We start from the raw sequence: 21,324 nt of genomic DNA, 5'->3' as shown, positions 1-21,324 counted from the left end.
TTCACTCAACTAGTTCCATATTAGCAGTTTGTGTACCAGAACCTTGTCTGAAACCGTATTGAAATTGGTAGAAAACGTTTCTGAAATACTGGAAAATTCGTGATTGATTTGATGACGTTTAATGATTTTTTTATCAGTAAAAATTGGATCCTTCTCAGCGAAAGCTCAACAGACGGTAATACTTGAGAATGATCACTAAGTTTATTAAACATAATTGATCGGAAGTCGGAATCAGTTAAAATTACCCAATTTTGTATGGAACTATAAGTCTTTTAATTTGAGTTTTTGTTAATGAAATTCGATCTGGCCTTTTTTAAGAAAACGATTGAGCTTTGTGAAACGATTCGAAACCGTAACCGGAATTCGAAAATCGGTGTGAGCGAAGTCAGTTGAATTCACTTAAGGAGTAGTAGTAGTTTACATCTAATTTAAAATTTTTAAAATTCATTGTAGACATTTTTAAGAAATCGTTACATGAATACCGAATACCGCTAAAACTGAAATGAGTTTATTTGGTTATCGAGTATCCAAATTTTCCAAACCGATAAACCTGATTGATTTATTTTTATACTAAACCGGAAGTCGGATCATACTAAAAAGCAAGATGTTTTATAGAATCTTATGACCTTTCATTTGAATCTTAGATCGGTTCAGCCATCTACGAATTACATTATTTTAATTTCGTTTCACATATCATCCTGTAATTCCGGAACCAGAAGTCGGATCCAAATTAAATTTAGGATCCTTGTTCGGGAGTATACGACATTTCATATGAATCTGAGTTTGTAGAAAACGGTTCAGATGTCAGTGTCTGAGAAAAATGAGTAAAATTATTTCTCACACACGCATTTGTTGATCACGGCGAACCGATTCGAATGGTACCTGGGTGTTGTGTTGTTCAAGCATTTATTGTTTGTAAGTAGTTTAAATCAATATAATTATGGAATTGTTTTCAACTCGAAAAGTCTGCCAGCTTTGTCATCATCTGGTTTACAAATGTCACGATTATGTTGCCAAAAATGAACCGTGCTAAAATCGATCCGGGACAAAATGTCATAGAAAAGCTATAATATAAGTGATTCCGAAACATTTTGTACGAAATTAATCAAGTTTCAATACATTAGGTTAATCTTTGGTACAATGAAATCTAAGTCATAGAACCAGAAACAATTTCTGCTGGCGCGCATTTTCAATAACCTGCCCAAAAAGTGTATATTTTTACACCGCTTCTAACCCGCCGTTGCTTTCTTCCGAAGGCTAGGAGGCAACGTTCGTCCACATGGAAACCACTCTTCGCAAACAACTCCATCCCGTAGTGGCACATTCCGTTAGACCGACCCGAGCCACCGGGGGATACACGGATGCTTGATGCCTCAGCTACTACTAGGATGCCACCGGAGTAGCATCGTTTATTCTACAGAGCGGCAGCGCGTCTCTGAAAAACCGCTCTCGGAAGCTGTGTGTCGCGACCGCGTGGCGCCTGACATCACCGACCGACCGACCGACCAGAGCCCTAGGATCCAGGAGCCCAGGAATTCACGCTCCACTAGCTATAAGTAGAGATACGACCGACGTCATGCACGCCACAAAGACGAACCTCACAAAAAAAATTAAAAAATAAAAAACCTAAAAGACACGGGAAATACATTCTCTCATCCGACGTTCCTTGACAGGGTGAGCAAAGAGCATGTAGGTGGAAAAGTTGAAGGAAAATCAAACTATCAGTCAGTGGTTGGGCGGTTAGATGGTGCTTCAGTTCCTGGCTGCCGGCTGCTGGAACCCGTGGAAAACGAAACGAAAGACGTCGTCTTCGAGTTGTTCGTTGCCCAAAAAGTATGGCAAATACAATTCCACTTACCTTGGGAAAATGTAATAACTTTATCTACTGCCGATCGGGAGCCGCGTCGTCTTCTTCCAGTTATTACTGTGTGTTTTGTTTGCCTCCTATTGCTTGGGAAAAGTTTCGAGTTTTGTGCGATCTCGTATTGTTTTGTATTCGCGTTCTTGTTCTTGTTGTTGTTGTATGTGTTTGTGTGTTTTTGCTATTGTTTTTTTTTTGCTTATTGGTTGCTTTCTCTTAGGAAGACGTTTGACGTGAAGGTTCGTGGAGTTTCTGTAATGAACGGAAAAATAGTTTTGTGGTTAGAAAAGAAGAATTCTATCGAATGGTAATGAATGAATGAATGAGAGATAATGTATGCACAAAACTTGAACACTACAAATTATCGTTCACATCTTATTCTTGATATCTTAATGCAGACGGAAAAAATTGCTACTTATTACGTAAAGAAAATCGCAGTAGGAAATAATTCTGGAACCGCCAGTGGAAAGCTCTTGGCTCTTATTGCCACGTGACGGTTAGATTAGTCCCAACAGTCAAGCAGTTCTACCAAAGCTACAAAGTGAATGCATTTACGCAGTTTTTCCTTCAAACAAATAAAAAAACTGGCACTATCGCAATGCTGCTGCTGACTTCTCCCATGCGGAGAATGGAATGGAAAAACAGAGTATTATGCCCTTCCGATGGCCCCCCCAGTAATCCAACCGCCGACGCAGCGCTTCGAACAGCAACACACATCCGACACAGATTCCAGGATGGCGTAGCAACTATCTGGCGTCCGTCTGGCTGGCGCCAACATATACGGCATCTCCCGGTATCCAACGACACCCAGCAAAGCAACCCAACCCCACCGACGACCGAACCCCCACCCGGAATGGCAAGGTCTATTTTTCCAGCAGAGCTTTTAATGTGATTTTCGGCTGCCTGCTTTTACTGGTCGTGCTGGTTGCCACCCTACCGCTGCTGTTGTGGGTGAATATTTATGTCCTTTCGTTCTGTTCTGTTTTGTTCTCCTACTTGAAAAGAAACAACCGGATAGAAGTGCTGTGTTGTTGTTGTTGCAAACGATTGTTTATATCCGATTGCTTATCAAAATCAAATTTATTCGTTTCTTATCTTTGAAGAATCGTGTCGCCGTTTCTGGAGAATCTATCCACTTTAAACGGTGGACGGAGTGGCCCATTTGGCGCTATTTTATCTCTCTCTCGCTTCAACTATTGTTGTTTGCTATTTATTATTCATAATTATAGCAATAGAAGATAAACATAGTTGTTATGTTAGACTTAACCTTAGGTTGAAGAAATGCGAGTATCTTTTTTTTGTAAAGGGTGATTTTTTAAGAGCTTGAGAACTTTTTTAAACAATAAAACGCATAAAATTTGCAAAATCTCATCGGTTCTTTATTTTAAACGTTAGATTGGTACATGACATTTACTTTTTGAAGATAATTTCATTTAAATGTTGACCGCGGCTGCGTCTTAGGTGGTCCATTCGGAAAATCCGCTTTTTTATCGACAAATTTTGTTCAGCGATGAGGCTCATTTCTGGTTGAATGGCTACGTAAATAAGCAAAATTGCCGCATTTGGAGTGAAGAGCAACCAGAAGCCGTTCAAGAACTGCCCATGCATCCCGAAAAATGCACTGTTTGGTGTGGTTTGTACGCTGGTGGAATCATTGGACCGTATTTTTTCAAAGATGCTGTTGGACGCAACGTTACAGTGAATGGCGATCGCTATCGTTCGATGCTAACAAACTTTTTGTTGCCAAAAATGGAAGAACTGAACTTGGTTGACATGTGGTTTCAACAAGATGGCGCTACATGCCACACAGCTCGCGATTCTATGGGCATTTTGAGGGAAAACTTCGGAGAACAATTCATCTCAAGAAATGGACCGGTAAGTTGGCCACCAAGATCATGCGATTTGACGCCTTTAGACTATTTTTTGTGGGGCTACGTCAAGTCTAAAGTCTACAGAAATAAGCCAGTAACTATTCCAGCTTTGGAAGACAACATTTCCGAAGAAATTCGGGCTATTCCGGCCGAAATGCTCGAAAAAGTTGCCCAAAATTGGACTTTCCGAATGGACCACCTAAGACGCAGCCGCGGTCAACATTTAAATGAAATTATCTTCAAAAAGTAAATGTCATGTACCAATCTAACGTTTAAAATAAAGAACCGATGAGATTTTGCAAATTTTATGCGTTTTATTGTTTAAAAAAGTTCTCAAGCTCTTAAAAAATCACCCTTTATAAAACTTAAGTTTAAAACTTTAAGTCTTTTTGAAGTAAACTGTTTTTAAACCAGAGTTGCACTGAGTCGTGTTCATCATTCACACGTCAAAGCTACGAGATAGTTCTGTCACGAACCCAAATGATCGTCATTCAAAGATGATTGAATTGATGCAGCGTACGGCGAACAGGCACATCAGTGACGCGAGAGTGGCAACACGCTGAGAGTAAAATGATTCGAATGATAGAAGAGATCGGTTATTCTCTGTTTGTTTTATAGTTCTGTACAGTTTTTTGAAATATAAATTGAAAATGGAATGATTAGCAATCATTGGATTGCTCGTAAAGACTTTTTGCCGTAGCAATGGTAGTATTAAGGAGTGTATTGATAAGTAGTTAGCAACATTCAAACAGTTATTACTCTGAAATGGCTTAATTTTTTGCAGCGTGTTCTGCGGTGACATGTTTGTTCACATGTCAATAACAGCTGCGCAATCGATTGGTTTCGGTACGATTTATCGTTTCAATGATGATCTGGAAACACAAAAGAAAATTCTGCACAGTTGGTGCTCAGAAAGTGGTGTCACGTACAACGAAATTGCAAAACGGGTGAAAGTGCACCACACCAGTATCAAAAATATTATCGAGAAGTTCGGTAAGACCCTTTCCATGAAGGATTTGCCCCGATCCGGTAGGAAAACGGGTCCCAGCCAGCCCGGCCGGGACTTAAGTGGTTGAGTACATCAGGAAAAACCCATCGGCGTCGACGCGGGATTTGGCCAAGCAGGTGCCGAAAAAGTCCCTGGTGCAGCAAGTTCAAGCCAAAACAAGAGCGCGAAAACTGTTTAACCGGATTCTACAGAATAAAGACGGATGCATCCTGATCGACGACGAAACCTACGCCAAGGAAGACTCTCGAGCGCTGCCCAAACCGCAATATTATACGAAACCGGTGTACCAGGACCTGGACGACGCTGACACCACGATGGCGATGGAAAAGTTTGGACAGAAGGTATTGGTCTGGCAAGCAATTTGTACCTGTGGTTTGCGATCGTCGATTTTATTCACGAAGGGCACAATTAACTCCAAGGTGTACGAGGAAGAATGTTTGAAGAAGAGAATGCTGCCACTGTACAGAAAGCATAAAGCTCCTCCTCTCTTCTGGCCGGATTTGACTTCAGCCCACTACGCCAACTCCGTTCTTCAGTGATTGTCAAAAAATAATGTACAATTCGTGAAAAAGGACATCAATCCACCGAACTGCCCGGATCTTCGGCCAATTGAAAGGTATTGGGCAATTGTCAAGCGGCAGTTTCGAAAGGAAGGTACAGTGTCCCAAAACATGCAGGAGTTCAAAAAAACTGGACAGCTGCCACCAAGAAAGTCACAAAAGTAACTATGCAGAATTTAATGAAGAATGTCAAGTCCAAAGTGCGAGCGTTTCACAGAAACTAGGATTTTCTTCAATGTAATCAGTGAAATGCATAGAAATGTAATTTTTCTACAATATATCGAAAACAATGTTGCTAACTACTTATCGATACACTCCTTAGCTACTCCAGTAAGTCAAATATCAGTGTAACGTACATTCCAGTTCAATTTAGATTTGATATCAACTGATTTTCAGACAGGTATCTTTGAAGAAGTTTTGGAGGACCTTTTTCTCGCTAAAATAAATCATCAGTTGTTTAAAAATACTCTCCCCACACTGTATGATTGGAAAAATTTCAACAATCAGAGATTTTCTACTACAACATATCCACAACAATTAACATATTACATAACGCACTGCAGTATGAATTTCATTTCATGTAGTATCTAGATGTACCTCCCGTAGTATCTAGATATGTAATTCCTGCGCTTGTCAAATCGGTAAACTTTTATTCTGTCAACATTGGCAACACTTTCATACACATTCTGTCAAATTTTGACGCATATCGTACGATTAGTTTTTGTTTGGCGTCTATACAAAGAAATTGAAAAATTTTCGTGTGGCGATTGTTATAATGGATGAAAATTTAGAACAACGTGCGTGCATCAAATTTTGTGTTGCAAATGGATTTAAGTGTTCCGAAACGTTGAAAATGTTAGAAAAGGCCTTTGGTGAATCGTGTCTAGGAAAAACACAGGCATACGAGTGGTATAAACGACTCAAAGGTGGTCGTACAAACTTGGATCATCCAAAGCTTGGTCGCTCCAAAATCAAAGTTATGCTGACTGTTTTTTTCGATATTCGTGGTGTGGTGCACTATGAATTCCTTCCGGACGGTAAAACGGTTAATAAGAAATATTATTTGGCCGTTATGCGTTGTTTGCGTGAGGCCATTTGCAAAAAATTTGCCAGACTTATGGAAGGAAAACTCATGGATTTTACATCACGATAATGCGCCGGCTCATACAGCGTTGGTTGTGTCGCAATTTTTGGACAAAAACTCAACCAATATCATCAACCAAGCACCGTACTCTCCAGATATTGCCCCGTGTGACTTTTTCCTCTTCCCCAGACTCAAATTGCCATTGCGAAGAACGCCTTTTGAGACCGTAGAGAATATAAAAGAGAATTCGCTGCGTGAACTAAAGGCCATTTTGCGTTTTTTAATAAAATTCCGGTTCTTTTTTTATCATAAGGTACATTTTCCACTTTAGTTGAACTTTGAAGACATGAAATAAACGAAGCAATTTGAATGCAACTGATCACGTACAGTTATTGTATATACATATGAAGTGTTCTTCCCAGGCGCGTATACAGACGGGTGTTTTAGGGGTTGAAACCCCCTCCGAAACTCAAAAATTATTATATTAGAATACTTTTCTCTTTAAATATTGAAGTCAATTATAAAATGATTAATATTCAACAAACGACTTTTTACCCCAAAATTTTTCATATGATCATATACATATTTCTATTCGTATTGATCAACATGTTTTTAAACACCCCCCGAAAAAAATTTCTGGGTACGCGCCTGGTTCTTCCTTTTCTTTTTCTTAAAACTATGCAGAGAAAAATGATTAAACTGAAAGTTTCGGATTCTTAAATATGTATTCATGTTACATCACCTAACTTGCATTGAAAGAAATCCATCAATAATGCACTATTCGATTTCTATCGAGACAAAAGTGTTTTGTTTTCATTTATTTTTAGCTGGAACTGCCTACTACGACTAAAAATGTCATCGTAACACGATCTCGTAAAGAGAGGTGGGATTTTTAGAGCAAATTCAGCAGCTGCAAGATTCATATGGGTGGTCTATAATGCAAATGAAACTGAAACAAACGTATCCCCAGCAATCCGTTATAGTTTTATTTATTCGACCAGTTCTACTGTCAAATTTAAAACTGGTATACTCTGCCGTTCTATTTTTTCTATATTTGAAACACAGATAAAACGCTGCTGGGGCTGCCAGTTTATTTTGTTATAATTTCTAGATTTAAATTTTAAAACTGACATAAATTATGCATCTAGAACTAGAACACTCCTGAATATGCCCTTACACTACAAAAGCTATAAAACAGCCAGTTATTAATCGTTGTAATGAAGCCTACTGTGATGTTCATAATCATTTTCTGACATCACCTATCGTACAAGATGATGCAAGTCTGGTGTTGATATCATTTTCTTAGTAAATCTTCGGTAATGTTAAAATTCTAAGAATTTTATATTATGATCGCAGGTATGAAAATCGGTTTGCTTCAATTTTCATTGGATTACGAATGCATTATTTATTTTCCTTCTATGAACCAAATTGAATCGAGAACGTTGTCACTCTGAGACTCCCATCATATTGATTCGTCTCCAAGTGAGCATCAGACTGAACTGACGGAATATATCTCTCAGTGAAACGCATACATTATTAATGACAATATGTGCAGCTTTTCAGTGAGAGAGCATGCAAGAGAAACGATTTTTTTTGGAACGCTTTTGTCCAGTGTTGATGATTGCCGAAAATTTGACAGAAGCTACTATATTGCTATCTATATTGTATACAACATTTTCAATACGGTAGAAGAACTCGAGTTTCTCAATGCATGAACCGCGAGAGAATGTTTCTACATTTCTTCGCCCCACTTCATACTCTGAGTATTTCACGACCCTTAAAAAATTTACAGTCTGGTAATGAACGGTGCTGTGTGGAATTCCCCAAGAGAGAATCGCAAGTTGACAATTATCGAAGAAAATCGAATCGATGATTCAACTTGATGATTCTCATACTAGGTTACAATATTTCAAAACACTTGTGTGGAGCATTCACAGACATTTTCATAGACACAACTTATACAAAGGTTATATGCACATAGTTAGAATAAGCGACAATAGTAAAATGGTTCTATCGCAATTATCAACTGCCCATATAGAATCGGATCGCGAAACGAGAAAAAGCGACCGTTTGTTGCTTCTGAGAGGATCCCCACAGCAGCGTGCTAACCTTTGATTCTCAGAAATGTCATCGAGAGAAATTCGCTCTCGCACTGGTGTCGATTCTATGTTAAATGAGCCATGCCGGGTTTTTGTTGTTGCGATGATATCAGTCTCTCTTTGATGGCACTGATCAGAAATTTTGAAATTTTTTTTTCCACTGATATCCTATTTCCATGTCGTAAAAGGTCACAACTACAGAAGTTTTTCTTCTTGTATCCGGTTCCGGAACTAAAGTGTGATAAGTAGAAAATCCCCAATTTCATTAGTATTTTTTCACGAACGATGGTCAAAAAGAGGTACAAATAGGACATATATAAAAACAACACCGGTACGTAGTGGTACGGTGGGAGCAGAAAACACAAAACGAACGATGCGTGCTTTGTTCTATTTTGGACACGCTATAAAGAAAACGAAACGGTTACGGATGTCTGCTACTAGTGTGTGATATTGGTAAAAGACGGTGCTGTGGTTGATCAAATTTTTAGCTATTTTATGGTAAGTACGATCAAAAGAATAAGAGAATGGAAAGCCGGAGTAAAATAAATGATATAAAAAAATGTCAATTAATTGAAATTTATTTGAAGACATATGCAATCTTCACGGCCGATGTCCAGCCAGCGACTGACACCATTAAAGAAGGTGACAAGCGATAATAAATACACTCTCCTACTCAATGCTTGAGCGAAAAAATAAGTACAAAGCGAGAAGATTAGTGTTTGATGGACAGATAAGTTGTTTGGATGTAAGGTATTGGTCGGGTGACGGCCAGGATGTAGACCATGTTTGATGTACCTTCTGCCATGTCTGACTGGCATTTTAGAGTGACTAAACCAAGATTCAGAGTGGCGAAATGATAGCGCGTATGCACGGAATGCATAAGAACGCAGGTTCGAGTCCTGTCTCTGAGCGTATCTTTTTCCAATAAATCATCTTTTCTGTTATTTTTTCATTCACTTGGCCTCTCCAATATATGTTTCCGCTCAGTCATTGCAACAACTCAACATAAATGGTTGAATTGGCTTCTGCAATTTGAAGCTATATGGCGCACTGTCACCGAAAAACCTTTAACGCCGTAATGACTACTAGCCACTAGATGGCACACTACTACTGAAAAGAATTTTTCAGTCGTGGTTGTCTTTTCTATATTGGCAGATATAACTACGATGTTGTATTGGAGAAAAAGACATAAACGAAACATAAACTACTATTTCAATTTTTTTCTTCTAAAACGCTGTTTTCTTCATTCGACTTCGCCGAATCGACTCTCTCACTGAAAACTTTGAGCACCCAGAAAACAAAAACCGAATACCGACGATGTAGCCCGGAAAGTTGGAAGATACTAAAAACTTCGTTTGACATATACAATTAGAGTGCGACATTCGAAACTCACTTCACTGTTCCGCGTAAAAACATTACTACGAACAATCGCTTCAAATGCGCACAAATTCTGAATAAATACGCTTTCCACTAAGAGTTTACGTGATTTTTACTTATCGGTTTAGAAATTTATGTATGGATACATCGTAACACATGCGAAAAACATCAAAACAATTTGCAAGCAGTTTCAAAAGACTGTCCTTTTTAGCTTTTTAATGGATTGTTTTTCTTTGACACTTCTCATGAGTTTTTGGCTAATAAACTTGTTAATAAAACCAATTTCATTTTTGTTCTCTTTGTGCTGTCTTTCAGCAATGATGGTGACAGATAAATAGAAACAAATTTTCTGATTTTAATAACAAAATTAGTTGTTAATAAGAATTTCGTGTTGGATTGAAATTTTGCTGGTTTGTGTCCAGGATATTCGCCAACTAAACACATTCTCTAAAAATAAGAGTCTTTTTCCAGCAAAGTGAATTCTCAATTTTAACTCTAATTTCATAGTAATTTTGTAAATTTGGTTGCTAAAATCAACTAATTCAAAAACAATAATACGAATTAGGCGCAGAGCTAATTTCGGTCGTTCCGTGATAAATAATATATAACAAAACAATCGATGAAAGTGTCGGATTTCGGGAGGAGCCAGAGCCCCTCAGACCCCCCTCCAGGTACGTACCTGGCTTAAACATTTACATATCGAACTAAACAAAACAAACAAACTGTATTATTTTATTTCTGAACCACTCGATGAGCGATCGTAGCAAGCGTGTGCCAAAGTTTTGGTAGAAGTGAAAAAAAATACATCGCAAACTTTTCAAGACACCGTCTGGTCATATGCGAGAAAGGCCAAACCATAAATCATTAGACACGTCCAAAATTGGATCTTGGATGCGTGACAGTTTACGTCTGGTTTGGCGACGGTAGCTTGAAACGCCAACCTCACTCAGTTGCGCAGGTTATGAGCATATCTATTTTCAAAACGGTTCAGTTAAAACTAAAACTCTGCCAAATTTCCGAGTCGAGACGCTAGTGAATCGGAAATTTATTTTCGGTTTTGTGTAGGAGTTACCTATGTTGCTAAACTCGGGGCAGTATAATTATGCTCCGAGAGAAACATAACCATGTGCTCCATTTCTTTACTGTTTCGATTCAGCTAATTGCCTATTTTTCATTTCGAATGATCAACAGCCGCGTTACAACAACAAGATTTTCACTGTCTTTCCGGCTCCCGTTTTTTGATGATTTCCATTTGTGATAGAACAGAGAACAGTCCCCGTTTGGTGAATACGCACTTGAAGCTGGCATCGCACACATTCCAGCGTGGGGATTGCTTCTATTGAACACTCGCAATGTGCTTACTGTCGACACCTCCTGCGGAGTGCATCAGCAGTTTACTTTGTGTTTAAAGTGATTTACCCCTTTTTCAGCCACAGCAAATGCCTCCTGCGATCATCGTCTTCGTTATTCGCAGCACGCCCTCTTTTGCGCACGAGTTAAGTTGAACCAGGTCCGGAGGTACTGATTTTCCCGTTTGGACTGAAAGGATGTGCCAATGCCAATGACGGCAAAAACAATGAACCAGATCGTAAAATTGAATGTGTGAAAACCGCGCCGCAAATTCACAGACATATGTTACACTAACAGCATTCGCAAGCTCGGTTCACTAACTGAGTTCAAAACATACTGGCTAGAAGTTGTGACACACTTAACATCCTTACACGGAACGACCGAAATCAGCATTTTCGCGAAAAATTTAGTTGATTTGTTGATTTTAGTTAGTTATTTTTTGAGACAACTAAAAAATTCTTACTTTTGCTAATTTAGATTTTTTATTCTCATTCCCTTAATAATAATAAAACATTTGTTGAAATGATTATTTTTTTTAGTTGAATTCACAGATTAAACGTGCTGTCATTTCTTAGCTAAGGCACATTTCATTTCCATTCAACTAATTTTTTAGTTGAATCAAAGAAATAAAATATTGTTTTCAACCAATATGAATGGTTGAATTGGCTTCTGCAATCTGCAGCTATATGGCGCCCTGTCACCGAAACGGTAACATCGTAATGACTACTAGCCACTAGATGGCACACTACTGCCGAAAAAATTTCAGACGCGGTTGTCTTTTCCATATTGGCAGGTATAAATACGATGTTGTATTGGAGAAAAAGACATAAACGAAACATAAACATCTTTTTGAATTTTTTCTTCTAAATCACTGTTTTCTTCATTCTCACTGAAAACTTTGAGCACTCGGAAAACAAAAACCGAATACAAGTAGTACACCGGACGGCGCAGCTCGGAAGGTTTGAAGATACAAAAAAACTTCATCACAATTAGAGTGAAACATTCGAAATTCACTTCACTGTTCCGCGTAAAAACATTATTACGCACAATCGCTTCAAGTGCGCACAAATTCTGAATAAATACGATTTCCACTAACAGTTTACGACATTTTTACATATCGGTTTAGAAATTTAAATAAAGATATATCGAACACATGCGAAAAACATCAAAACAATTTTCAAGCAGTTTCAATAAGACTGTCCTTTTTAGCTTTTTAATGGATTGTTTTGCTTTGACACTTCTCATGAGTTTTTGGCTAATAAACTTGTTAATAATACCCATTTCAGTTTTGTTTTCTTTGTGCTGTCCTTCAGTAATGATGGTGATAGATAAATAGAAACAAATTTTCTGATTTTAATAACAAAATTAGTTGTCAATGAGAATTTCGTGTTGGATTGAAATATTGCTGGTTTGTGTCCAGGATATTCACCAACTAAACACATTCTCTAAAAATAAGAGTTTTTTCAGCAAAGTAAAATCTCAATTTTAACTAATTTTATAGTTAATTTGGAAATTTTGTTGTTAAAATCAACTAATTAAAAAACAGTAATACGAATTAGGCGCAGAGCTAATTTCGGTCGTTCCGTGTACTGTTTCAAAAGTTGCGAATAGTTACGTGCGGTTTTCACAATTCTGCTGACCCGAACTGATACTTCATTAGAGCTCTTGAAAATCGGTACTCATTTCAGCCAATCATCTATCCATCAGTTAAGCTGTTTACCCGGTTCCGATTAGAAATTAGATTTCTTCCCTCGATGGAATCGAATATCTGCAGTAACAATAACATGTGCAACAATACCCCCCATTCAAGTGGGACACTTGATACCTTTCATCTAAGTAGTAAACAAGCATTGTGCAGATGTACTTTTCGACACAAATCTGATCCTTGACGACCATGGCTGTGCGCTATCGCTTTCAAATGGAAGTTCGGAGCTTGTCCAGCGGTTATTATTGTTAACCTAAAAGGAATTGTCGCATCGTCAGTCGGATGCATGATTCAGAGATTTAAATGTCAAATGATCATGTGTACAGCGTATTCAACGAAACTCAGTTGAATGTTCATTGTTCATTTCATTCAAATTGCAATCAATTTTGTCCCAATTTTAACCCTTAGTCTAAACGCAATGCATCGTTTATTCATATCAAAATCACTTTGTTGATTCGAATGATTTCTTTCGACAGGGTATGAAGTCGTTCAAGTTCAAAACTGTACCGTAATAATGAACCGAATGTGACGGCTAAAACCCGGGCTCGTAAATTGCATCACAAAGTTTTCCTGCGTGATAATGGACGATGAAAACTTTGTGCTGGAAGACTTTAAGTAACTTCTCGGATAATTTTTTTATACTACCATGCAAAAGTACGGTGTAGAGGAGCATTTCAAGACGAAGAAAAAGGCCAAGCTTCCCAAAAAATATTTGGTTTGGCCTGGAAATATGCAGCTGTGTTTGAACAAGCCACTAGCTTCATCACTACCGGAACAGTAAACAAGGAAATATAACAGATCGGCTAAAAAGTTCGTATCGTTTCTATGAGAGGGCGCCACAGAATTAAATCCATACCATTTCCAGTTAGTACCAACCTTCAAAAGATACGTGTATAAATTAGTTTGTGAGATATTGCATTTTGAGTGTAGCTACTTTTGTTATTGTGAAAAAAATGGAAAAAAAGGAATTTCGTGTGTTGATGAAACACTACTTTTTTATGAAAAAAAAGTGCCGCCGATACCAAAAAATGGCTTGATGAGTGTTATCCAGACTCTGCACCGGGCGAAGCAACAATTCGTAAGTGGTTTGCAAAATTTCGTACTGGTCATATGAGCACCGAAGACGATGAACGCAGTGGACGTCCAAAAGAGGCTGTTACCGATGAAAACGTGAAAAAATCCAAAAAATGATTTTCAATGACCGTAAAGTGAAGTTGATCGAAATAGCTGACACCCTAAAGATATCAAAGGAACGTGTTGGACATATTATTCACGAATATTTGGATATGAGAAAGCTTTGTGCAAAATGGGTGCCGCGTGAGCTCACAATCGATCAAAAACAACAACGAATTGATGATTCTGAGCAGTGTTTGGAGCTGTTATATCGAAATAAAACCGATTTTTTCGTCGATATATAACAATGGACGAAACATGGCTCCATCACTTCACTCCGGAGTCCAATCGACAGTCAGCTGAGTGGACTGCACGCGATGAACCGAACCCAAAGCGTGGAAAGACTCAACAATCGGCCAGTAAGGTTATGGCGTCTGTATTTGGGGATTCGCATGGTATAATTTTCATCGACTACATTGAAAAGGGAAAAACCATCAACAGTGACTATTATATAGCGTTATTAGAGTGTTTGAAGGACGAAATTTCAAAAAAACGGCCTCATTTGAAGAAGAAAAAAGTTTTGTTTCATCAAGACAATGCACCGTGTCCCAAGTCGATGAAAACCATGCTGAAATTGAACGAATTGGGCTTCGAATTGCTCCCTCATCCACCGTATTCTCCAGATTTGGCCCCCAGTGACTTTTTCCTGTTCTCAGACCTCAAGAGAATGCTCGCTGGTAAAAAAATTAGAAGCAATGAAGAGGTAATCGCTGAAACTGAGGCCTATTTTGAGGCAAAGGACAAATCGTACTACAAAAATGGTATCGAAAAGTTGGAAGATCGCTATAATCGCTGTATCGCCTCTGATGGCAATTATGTTGAATAATAAAAACGAATTTTGGCAAAAAAATGTGTGTTTCTATTAAACGATACGAACTTTTCAGCCGAACTGTTATACTTTGAAGAATGCTTGAAGCGATTGTTACCATTCCTACGCAGCCATGACGCTCTCTCGCTGTTTTGGCTAGAATTGGCCTTTTGTCACTACGTCAAAGATGTTTTGGAATAGTATGAAGCGAATGGAGTTCATGTTGTACCGAAAGAGGAGAAGGTTTATTCGCGGTTTTTTTTCTTAAAAATGCATGAAACATTGAGATCTGGTGTTACCCCGATTATTTTAAGTCAACTCTCTAACACTTGGAAAACTGTCGATCTCGGCATGCCAAAAAAATTTCCTTTAATTTTGTGATTTTTTTATTCTTGCGCGGATTTCCAACATTACGCGGTTCCTTTATTCTCAAAGTCACAAAGTCCTCTTTTTCAAAAAAAAACTTTCTGCGTGTACACCATATATACGTTTCATGCTTTTCTAAGACATTTAACATAAAAAAAATTCGATTTCGAAAATCCGGTATTACCGGTATAAAGTCCAAAAATCGATTTATTTGAAAATATTTTTTGTTGAGTTTACATCATATCTGGACGTTTCATGCATATCTGAGATATTTAGGCGGTTTTTTGCGCCTTTTTTTATCCCCTGCGAGAACAGAGACCTGAGTGTAGTTTAAAGATGACTAATAATGCACAATTGAATGAATAAAAAATACATCTTGGAGTGAACTAGCAGAAAATTTGTTTTGTTCTAAATTTAATCTGCCTGTCATAAATATAAGCGAACCTTATTTGTCCCAGATGTAAGTGGAGTTTCAAGCTTTTATTGAGAGTGACACAAACAAGTATTTTTTCTGCACTCAAAAATATTCCCTTATAATGATCAATTAATTGATTTTTCTGCGTCGCTCACATTTCGGTGTATTTTTCTCGAAAACGAACGACCAGCAGTTGGATGATGGCTCAATTGCTTATATGTTTCAATATTTCTTTTATCTCAATATTTCAGTGGAAGAAACTATTGAAATGCTGTGCAAGATTCATTTTTTGCAGCAAACTTGCAGAATTCTGTAGGAAGAACCAAATTGTAGAATTGTAGCAACAAATAGTATTTTGATGTTGATTATGTCGTTTCGGATTTGCATATTTCAGTGAATGAAACTATCAAAATGCTACCGGGGTTCATTTCCGACATTCAGAAGGATAAAATTGTAGAATTCTCTACGATAGTAAACACTGTTCGTAACATTTTTCTCGAACCTGATGCAGCAAAATGATAGCTAACGTTCGTTTGGTGGAAATTTCGAATAGAGAAAAGTTGCAAATTTGAAATTATTCGAGATTTGCACGGAACGGCTGATTTTGTATAATGTTCCCCATCGTTGTCCACTTTTCGTTTTCACACTGCGAATGTCCAACAGCAGATATGCTCACAGGAGAACTAGTTGTTGTTTTTTTCTGAGTTTGGCCTTGAGGAACGGAACCTCATATTCGCCATTGACTGGAGCACCAGTTGATTAATGTCGGGTGTAGTTCCACTGTTTTGGTGTAGATGGCAGACTGCGCACTCGATGTTTCTCCGTCGATGGATTATCATAGACTGAAGCTAGCAAACGTGCAACAGAGTCTATTAATAGATTAGGTTGATTTTGATGTTTCGTGTTTGGACAAAGTTTTGTCGTGAATACGACTTACTTTACTATGGGGTGCCTTTTCAAAATTTACCCTCTGAGAGAGTGATAAGTTTTTGATCGTGAATATCTCTTGTTGTATCTAACGAATCAACATAATTTTTGCTACATGCCATCGGAAATATGATCACAATTTTATGATAAAATTTTCAGTTGTGTGACATAATCTCAAATAGTTCAAAATTAAACGAGTATCAAAGAGGATAATTCATAAGGCGCGTTTGCCTTTCTCGTATTTTGAAAGCTCATAGCTCAGTGATCTGTGGAAGGATTTATATAATCGAGCTACCAATAGAATCGAAATTTTTCAATTCAAACGTGTATAGCAAAAGCATTGAAGTATTTCAATAGTAGACTATTGAAAAACCTATCTCATTTGACCCATGTCAACACCAGCCTGAGGAAGAGAACAAAATATCTGCTGCTGTACAACAAATCATTCGAGAAAAATGTTCCGAAAAGTGGTGAAAATCGTAGTGAGTTCCTCAATTTGGTCCTTTTGAATGCTAGAAACGAATCCCTACAGCGTATTGATAGTTTCTTTCAATAAATTATGCAAATCCGAAATGAAATAATCGACATTAAAATTCTGTATGAGGCTATTTTTATAGCCGTTAGGACCGCCCATTAGTGAAAAAGCTACAAACGAAATCACGTAAAAGAAAGCTCCAAACAAAAATTGAATCAGTTTGGATTCTATCGCCACTGCTAGCAGATGTGTTTTGTGTTGTTTGCACAGCTAGTTTTGCTTCCGACAAGAGCGATTACGTCACAGCTGCCAGTCATTTGCATGGATGAAAAAGCAACGGTGGAGAGCATTACACCAAATCAGCCGTTCTAATGGCTCTAAAAGTTTTCTGAAGAACTATTAGAATTTGTTGTTCGCAAATCGAAAGGAAATATCCTCAGTTTAGTGCAAATCTAGAACAGTTTGGTTAGATTTTTGCACTTTTCGCTGTGTGAAATTCACAGTAATCGAAATCAAGTGAAGCCTTTTTTGTTTTTGCGAAAAATGTGGAAAAGGGGAATGCTTGAATAATTCAGACAATTGATCAACTAATTGATATTCGGAAGTGTTAAGGAACATGTCAGTTGTTTTCGTATTCACGACATCCAGTTATGTCTCTGACATTACCCACCCGTCTTTTTTTACTATTCAAACAATCTTTTCGTAATAAACGTTGTATTAACAATAATCTTACATCTCTTTCCATTCGTTTCATGAAAGAATTAGAAAGAATACTCAATCATTGAAAAAGTTATTAAGAAATCCCTTTCGAGTCGTGAAATGTTGAAAATGCACCCAGGTGAGCATAGTAAAGAAAGACGTAGTCCTACGTCAAAAATACCGGAGCTTGCCCTTCATAATGGGCCAGATTTTTTTTTTATTGGGCAATGTTTCTGTGGGCTTGGTGGATTTGCCTTCCCCGGCTCACAAATGGCTCGTTCCAACTTCATACTTTTGGTCGTTGACGGTGCTGGTCGCATGCTACACCGAGTACTTCTTGCTAAATTTATCGATGGTCTTTTTTTCAGAATTTCTCCGGAACATCCAGGTGAGATTTGCTGACGAAACGCTTCAATTTGCGGGGTTTGTTTGGTGCCCGCTGACGTCTCGTCGTCCATTACAAACTTTAGTTAGGCGTATGGTATACTAAATTCGTTTAGCTTTAGTTTCTTAGGATAGTTTTGTGTGAAATGTCCGTGCTTTCCATAAACATGCACTTCAATTTACAGCTATTCAGCAAATTCAGATTGCAAAAGCATTCCTGTGATAAATCTGAGCCACAAAGCAATCGATGCGCAATTCAAATCGGTCTTATCGATTTCCAGGTATGTTTGATATCCAAAAAAAACTGGGACGCATAGCAGCAGGCCGTGAATAACGAATTTGCAAAACGGTCGTAACCATGGCACCACACAGCGCTAATGACCTGCTTTGTTTGAATATCAAATTCAACCGAACTTGGAATAAAAACGATAAACCTGTTCGGACATCTCGCATTCTTCAACGTATTTGATTTGAATGCAAATACCATAGGAGCAAGAACAAATAAAACGTTATATGAGGGCAAGCTCGGTTCGAATCGAAGAGCAGAAAATAACAAAAAAAAAACGAGAACCGGACATCTGTGACTGTTGGAGTGTATTTTATGACGCTTATTTTATCCATTTGCGCCAATGACGATAAGCGTGCTCAGCACGACAACACAGAGTTTTTTTTCTGGTGTTTGTCGTTTTAGACCTTTTGAAAATTTTTGCTGGTCGTTTGGTTGTCACCGATGTCATGGTCGATAATGAAGAGTTTGCCGATACTACGTGCTACTTTGTTGCATTGTGTCAAAATCCTTGAATTGCTGTCTAATAACAACTCGGTTGTCATGGTTGGTTACACAATTACTGACGGCATGTAGTCACTGTTTGTGCATGAAATCATCACTCTTAGCCAATTATCCTCTCTCCGACCATTAAAATTATGCATCTCTTTGATGCCAGAAAGTTGCCAAATCGCACATCATCCGTTACTCAAACGCATACGAATAACTGCGTCTCGGTTGCGAATTTTCGTTTTATGTCGTTTTGTTTCATATTAACTGTCGGAGAAAATTCAGGTGTAAACGAAATTAATACAGTGTCGGCCACCAGACACAGTCAGTAATTGGACGGATTAATTGACCAAGTACATGCCAAGTGGACTGCCTACGCAACGAGAAGTGGGTCGATCCCCGGATCGTAAGCAGTTACGATCCCTGGTCGACAAAATGTGCTGACATCCGATCTATCCACTGTAAGGTTTATTCACTGGCACATTGCTTGTCATCGAAGAACCGGTTCCGTATTGTAACGTCACCATGGAACAGAAACAAACGACCTTGCGCGGTTCACTTGGACCTGTACGTAGGTGCTGATGTTAGATTTTTTATGGCCTGTACCCTTAAATAGTATCAGAGTGCCATCAGTCGGTCGGTCAGTTAACAAGATATTCAACAATGTTTGCTTAACCTTCGATAATTATTACTGTACTTAATTAAACGCTGCCATATTGGCCTATTCACTAAAGTAAGGTAGGACGCCACGAAAGGATGACCAGTTAAAAGTATTTTTTTGTCATGGGACCTTTTTTTTCGCTCACCTTTTCTACTACTTATGTAGAAGAGATATTGATACCGATATGATACAGATAGATTTTTGCGCCGACTACATATTTTTGGAAAAATGACCTGGCAACGCAGATAGGTACAACCATTTTTCTTAGTGTGAACAGTGCGGCTTTAACTTTATATTACTATCGTTAAAACATGTTATTTTCGGCCAGTGTGATACCACGTTCACACTACGAGTTAAAACGAGTTTTAACTCTGATTTCATGTTTTAAGCGAAATAACATGTTTTTCTTCCGTGTTATTCCATATTCAGAAACGTCACATTAAAACATGTTTTCCCAAAATAACATGATATAATGATCAGTCAAGCACAACCCTGCTAGCATTTTCCGTTATTTTTCGACTATGTCAATTGACAAGCTTTTATCGAAACAGTTTTTCATCAGAGTAGCCATGACAAAACAAAACAAGAAACTTGTACAACCATGCTTGTTTTTTATGTTTAAAGACATGACTTTTTTGGTCATTTATTGCTGAAAATATTTATTTCGCGTAAATGGCCAAAGTTTCGAAGCAAATACTCTTCGAAACGTTGACAGCTAACGTGATATAAACATTTAAAACCAACAAACGGCCAAAAACGACTTTTTAATACGTAGAAGAAAACTTTCTGAGTGAAGAAGTGGAAAAATTGATGCGATTGACATAATATTTTTACCAATTTTTCGACACATTGTGAAATGTGTCATGCTTCTTGAAATTGGGAATGCAATCTTCAATTTTTTCACTGTAGATTTTCCTATTCCGAAGAACTACAAACTATTCTATGAGAATTCCTGAATCCAGTAAAGTTCCACAGTAATTTATCTTCGTAACAAGTGTTGTTTATAAACAAGCAATATGTCATGCGTATAACATAATACAAGTGTGAACAGTTAGGTTTTAACTTTATATTACTACCGTTAAAACGTGTTATTTTCTGCAGGTGTGAACATAGTATGAACATAGTATAATTAACATGATATAATCGACGACACGACCTGCCACTCGCCTATCAAAACTGTATCGCAAATTTAACTACCCCTCAGTAACTGGTAATGTCAAAATGAAATTATCTGAAAAACTATTAAAACTAGCAACACAAGTTGATCAATTATTAGTTTTGAATAACAAAACTAACCAAAACCTTGGTTACTGCATGTTGAAGACTTGAAGAAAGTAAACAAAACAAACTGCCTCGAGAGGAAGATCCTTATTTCGCGGCAAGTTGCAAATTCTGGATCATCATTACGCGTTAGATTAGTAGATTGATTAGCTTAGCTAGGGCTCGAGCATACGAAAAATTTCTTGAAATACCAGCGTAATCAGGTTGCCGTATGCGACCGAGAACTTTTGTATTGGGTACTGCGTTGTTGGTATGACGCAACGTTTCCATATCCACCGATGCTATTTAAATAGTTTAACGTAATCAGACATAGATCTTACAGTTACGAGTTACAAAATGGTAACAAACTTTGCAATCATTAAATTCGTCAGTGAGAAACTTTTTATCATCAAAATTTAGAAACGGAATATGAATGATATAGCTGAGTCGATCTGGTATATCAGT

At 37.9% G+C, this 21,324-nt stretch overlaps 1 protein-coding gene across 2 annotated transcripts in view; it reads right to left on the bottom strand.

Moving 5' to 3' along the window:
- LOC131436870 (talin-2) overlaps positions 1-21,324 on the bottom strand; it is a 179,095-nt gene that overhangs the window by 132,915 nt on the left and 24,856 nt on the right. For both annotated transcript variants that reach the window (XM_058605827.1, XM_058605828.1), the window contains one exon: positions 1,859-2,113. The gene's annotated coding sequence lies outside the window, so the exon portion shown is untranslated. The remainder of the gene's footprint in view (positions 1-1,858; positions 2,114-21,324) is intronic.

Source organism: Malaya genurostris, chromosome 3, assembly GCF_030247185.1.
Source record: "Malaya genurostris strain Urasoe2022 chromosome 3, Malgen_1.1, whole genome shotgun sequence".
NCBI lineage: Eukaryota > Metazoa > Arthropoda > Insecta > Diptera > Culicidae > Malaya > Malaya genurostris.
Note: the sequence above shows the minus strand (reverse complement) of the source record. Positions and strands in the feature narration are given on the sequence as shown.